Consider the following 6000-nt stretch of genomic DNA (forward strand, 5'->3'; position numbering starts at 1 on the left):
AAATTGGCGATGTGCCCTTGCTACGGGCTACGGCTACTGGAAACAAGCACGACATCAAGCTCATGAGCTTCAAGGGGCTAGGACTTGCAATAATTAAAGGGGGGCTCACCGTGTCAAGTGGGGCGGCCTCATGGCACCGCAGTCCAGTAAACTGTGAGATTCGAAGAAGAGGAGTTGTTCTACCTTCAAGAGACGATTAGGGGTGTGTGTAGGAGGAGGGGGAACTTCGGTGGTGTTCTGGAGTGGTTGGGGCGAGCTCTCCATAGATGGCGTCCATTAGATTGTTTTGCAATTTGATCACTTTTGGTGCGTGATCCAGAGTGGCCAGGTACATATAGAGGCTAGGGGTGTTCTGGTGTGAGTAGAAGCGAGTGCGGGAGGTTATGAAGCGGGGTCACAGGTGCTCGGGGTCACTCGTCTGCAGAGCTTCCCTCTGGCTGTTGGGGAACGTAGAAATTTCAAAAAAAATCCTACGCACACGCAAGATCATGGTGATGCATAGCAACGAGAGGGGAGAGTGTTGTCCACGTACCCTCGTAGACCGAAAGCGTAAGCGTTAGCACAACGCGGTTGATGTAGTCGTACGTCTTCATGATCCGACCGATCCAAGTACCGAAGGTACGACACCTCCGAGTTCAGCACACGTTCAGCTCGATGACGTCCCGCGAACTCCGATCCAGCAGAGCTTCACGGGAGAGTTCTGTCAGCATGATGGCGTGATGATGGTGATGATGTTGCTACCGACGCAGGGCTTCGCCTAAGCACTGCTACGATATGACCAAGGTGGAGTATGGTGGAGGGGGGAACCGCACACGGCTGGGAGAGATCAACAGATCAACTTGTGTGTCTAGAGGTGCCCCCTGCCCTGTATATAAAGGAGCAAGGGGGGAGAGGCGGCCAGCCAAGGAGGGCGCGCCAAGGGGGGAGTCCTACTCCCACCGGGAGTAGGACTCCTCCTTTCCTAGTAGGAGTAGGAGAAGGGGGGAGGAGGAGAGAGAGGGGAAGGAAAGGGGGCGCCGCCCACCCCCCTCCTTGTCCAATTCGGACTAGAGGGGGAGGGGGCGCGCGGCCTGCCCTGGCCGCCCCTCCACTAAGGCCCATTAGGCCCAATATACTCCCCGGGGGTTCCGGTAACCCCCCGATACTCCGGTAAATGTCCGAAACCTTCCGAAACACTTTCGGTGTCCGAACATAGTCGTCCAATATATCGATCTTTACGTCTCGACCATTTTGAGACTCCTCGTCATGTCCCCGATCTCATCCGGGACTCCGAACTACCTTCGGTACATCAAAACATATAAACTCATAAATACCGATCGTCACCGAACTTTAAGCGTGCGGACCCTACGGGTTCGAGAACTATGTAGACATGACCGAGACACGTTTCCGGTCAATAGCCAATAGCGGAACCTGGATGCTCATATTGGCTCCTACATATTCTATGAAGACCTTTATTGGTCAAACCGCATAACAACATACGTTGTTCCCTTTGTCATCGGTATGTTACTTGCCCGAGATTCGATCGTCGGTACCTCAATACCTAGCTCAATCTCGTTACTGGCAAGTCTCTTTACTCGTTCCGTAATGCATCATCCCGCAACTAACTCATTAGTCACATTGCTTGCAAGGCTTATAGTGATGTGCATTACCGAGAGGGCCCAGAGATACCTCTCCGACAATCGGAGTGACAAATCCTAATCTTGATCTATGCCAGCTCAACAAGTACCATCGGAGACACCTGTAGAGCACCTTTATAATCACCCAGTTACGTTGTGATGTTTGGTAGCACACAAAGTGTTCCTCCAGTAATCGGGAGTTGCATAATCTCATAGTCATAGGAACATGTATAAGTCATGAAGAATGCAATAGCAGTAAACTAAACGATCAAGTGCTAAGCTAACGGAATGGGTCAAGTCAATCACATCATTCTCCTAATGATGTGATCCCGTTAATCAAATGACAACTCATGTCTATGGCTAGGAAACTCAACCATCTTTGATAAACGAGCTAGTCAAGTAGAGGCATACTAGTGACACTATGTTTGTCTATGTATTCACACATGTATTATGTTTCCGGTTAATACAATTCCAGCATGAATAATAAACATTTATCATGATATGAGGAAATAAATAATAACTTTATTATTGCCTCTAGGGCATATTTCCTTCAGTCTCCCACTTGCACTAGAGTCAATAATCTAGATTACACAGTAATGATTCTAACACCCATGGAGTTTTGGTGCTGATCATGTTTTGCTCGTGGAAGAGGCTTAGCCAATGGGTCTGCAACATTCAGATCCATATGTATCTTGCAAATCTCTATGTCTCCCACCTGGACTTGATCCCGAATGGAATTGAAGCGTCTCTTGATGTGCTTGGTTCTCTTGTGAAATCTGGATTCCTTTGCCAAGGCAATTGCACCAGTATTGTGACAAACGATTTTCATTGGTCCCGATGCACTAGGTATGACACCTAGATCGGATATGAACGCCTTCATCCAGACTCCTTCATTTGCTGCTTCCAAAGCAGCTATGTACTCCGCTTCACACGTAGATCCCGCCACGACGCTTTGTTTAGAACTGCACCAACTGATAGCTCCACCGTTCAATGTAAAGACGTATCCGGTTTGCGATTTAGAATTGTCCGGATCAGTGTCAAAGCTTGCATCGACGTAACCATTTACGACGAGCTCTTTGTCACCTCCATAAACGAGAAACATATCCTTAGTCCTTTTCAGGTATTTCAGGATGTTCTTGACCGATGTCCAGTGATCCACTCCTGGATTACTTTGGTACCTCCCTGCTAAGCTAATAGCAAGGCACACATCAGGTCTGGTACACAGCATTGCATACATGATAGAGCCTATGGCTGAAGCATAGGGAACATCTTTCATTTTCTGTCTATCTTCTGCAGTGGTCGGGCATTGAGTCTGACTCAACTTCACACCTTGTAACACAGGCAAGAACCCTTTCTTTGGTTGATCCATTTTGAACTTTTTCAAAACTTTGTCAAGGTATGTGCTTTGTGAAAGTCCTATCAAGCGTCTTGATCTATCTCTATAGATCTTGATGCCCAATATGTAAGCAGCTTCACCGAGGTCTTTCATTGAAAAACTCTTATTCAAGTATCCTTTTATGCTATCCAGAAATTCTATATCATTTCCAATTAACAATATGTCATCCACATATAATATTAGAAATGCTACAGAGCTCCCACTCACTTTCTTGTAAATACATGCTTCTCCAAAAGTCTGTATAAATCCATATGCTTTGATCACACTATATAAACGTTTATTCCAACTCCGAGAGGCTTGCACCAATCCATAAATGGATCGCTGGAGCTTGCACACTTTGTTAGCTCCCTTTGGATCGACAAAACCTTCCGGTTGCATCATATACAACTCTTTTTCCAGAAATCCATTCAGGAATGCAGTTTTGACATCCATTTGCCAAATTTCATAATCATAAAATGAGGCAATTGCTAACATGATTCAGACAGACTTAAGCATCGCTACGGGTGAGAAAGTCTCATCGTAGTCAACTCCTTGAACTTGTCGAAAACCTTTCGCAACAAGTCAAGCTTTGTAGACAGTAACATTACCGTCAGCGTCAGTCTTCTTCTTGAAGATCCATTTATTAACTATGGCTTGCCGATCATCGGGCAAGTCAACCAAAGTCCACACTTTGTTCTCATACATGGATCCCATCTCAGATTTCATGGCTTCAAGCCATTTTGCGGAATCTGGGCTCACCATCGCTTCTTCATAGTTCGTAGGTTCGCCTTGGTCAAGTAACATGACCTCCAGAATAGGATTACCGTACCACTCTGGTGCGGATCTTACTCTGGTTGACCTACGAGGTTCGCTAGTAATTTGATCTGAAGTTTCATGATCAATATCATTAGCTTCCTCACTGATTGGTGTAGGTGTCACAGGAACCGGTTTCTGTGATGAACTACTTTCCAATAAGGGAGCAGGTATAGTTACCTCATCAAGTTCTACTTTCCTCCCACTCACTTCTTTCGAGAGAAACTCCTCTAGAAAGGATCCATTTTTAGCAACGAATGTTTTGCCTTTGGATCTGTGATAGAAGGTGTACCCAACAGTCTCCTTTGGGTATCCTATGAAGACACACTTCTCCGATTTGGGTTCGAGCTTATCAGGTTGAAGCTTTTTCACATAAGCATCGCAACCCCAAACTTTAAGAAACGACAACTTTGGTTTCTTGCCAAACCACAGTTCATAAGGCGTCGTCTCAATGGATTTGGATGGTGCCCTACTTAACGTGAATGCAGCCGTCTCTAGAGCATAACCCCAAAATGATAGCGGTAAATCAGTAAGAGACATCATAGATCGCACCATATCTAGTAAAGTACGATTACGACGTTCGGACACACCATTACGCTGTGGTGTTCCAGGTGGTGTGAGTTGCGAAACTATTCCACATTGTTTCAAATGAAGACCAAACTCGTAACTGAAATATTCTCCTCCACGATCAGATCGTAGAAACTTTATTTTCTTGTTACGATGATTTTCCACTTCACTCTGAAATTCTTTGAACTTTTCAAATGTTTCAGACTTATGTTTCATTAAGTAGATATACCCATATCTTCTCAAATCATCTGTGAAGGTGGGAAAATAACCATACCCGCCGCGAGCCTCAATATTCATCGGACCACATACATCAGTATGTATGATCTCCAACAAATCTGTTGCTCGCTCCATTGTTCCGGAGAACGGCGTTTTAGTCATCTTGCCCATGAGGCATGGTTCACAAGTACCTAGTGATTCATAATCAAGTGATTCCAAAAGTCCATCAGTATGGAGTTTCTTCATGCGCTTTACACTAATATGACCTAAACGGTAGTGCCACAAATAAGTTGCACTGTCATTATCAACTCTGCATCTTTTGGCTTCAATATTATGAATATGTGTATCACTACTATCGAGATTTAATAAAAATAGACCACTCTTCAAGGGTGCATGACCATAAAAGATATTACTCATATAAATAGAACAACCATTATTCTCTGATTTAAATGAATAACCATCTCGCATCAAACAAGATCCAGATATAATGTTCATGCTTAACGCTGGCACCAAATAACAATTATTCAGGTCTAAAACTAATATCGAAGGTAGATGTAGAGGTAGTGTGCCGACCGCGATCACATTGACTTTGGAACCATTTCCCACACGCATCGTCACCTCGTCCTTAGCCAATCTTCACTTAATTCGTAGTCCCTGTTTCGAGTTGCAAATATTAGCAACAAAACCAGTATCAGATACCCAGGTGCTACTGCGAGCATTAGTAAGGTACACATCAATAACATGTATATCACATATACCTTTGTTCACCTTGCCATCCTTCTTATCCGCCAAATACTTGGGGCAGTTCCGCTTCCAGTGACTAGTCTGTTTGCAGTAGAAGCACTCAGTCTCAGGCTTAGGTCCAGACTTGGGTTTCTTCTCCTGAGCAGCAACTTGTTTGCCGTTCTTCTTGAAGTTCCCCTTCTTCTTCCCTTTACCCTTTTTCTTGAAACTGGTGGTCTTATTGACCATCAACACTTGATGCTCCTTCTTGATTTCTACCTCCGCAGCCTTTAGCATTGCGAAGAACTCGGGAATTGTCTTATCCATCCCTTGCATATTATAGTTCATCGCAAAGCTCTTGTAGCTTGGTGGCAGTGATTGAAGAATTCTGTCAATGACACTATCATCTGGAAGATTAACTCCTAGTTGAATCAAGTGATTGTTATACCCAGACATTTTGAGTATATGTTCGCTGACAGAACGATTCTCCTCCATCTTGCAGCTGTAGAACTTATTGGAGACTTCATATCTCTCAATCCGGGCATTTGCTTGAAATATTAACTTCAACTCCTGGATAATCTCATATGCTCCATGACGTTCAAAACGTCGTTGAAGTCCCCGTTCTAAGCCGTAAAGCATGGCACATTGAACTATCGAGTAGTCATCAGCTTTGCTCTGCCAGACGTTCTT

Source organism: Aegilops tauschii, chromosome 2, assembly GCF_002575655.3.
Source record: "Aegilops tauschii subsp. strangulata cultivar AL8/78 chromosome 2, Aet v6.0, whole genome shotgun sequence".
Taxonomy (NCBI): Eukaryota; Viridiplantae; Streptophyta; class Magnoliopsida; order Poales; family Poaceae; genus Aegilops; species Aegilops tauschii.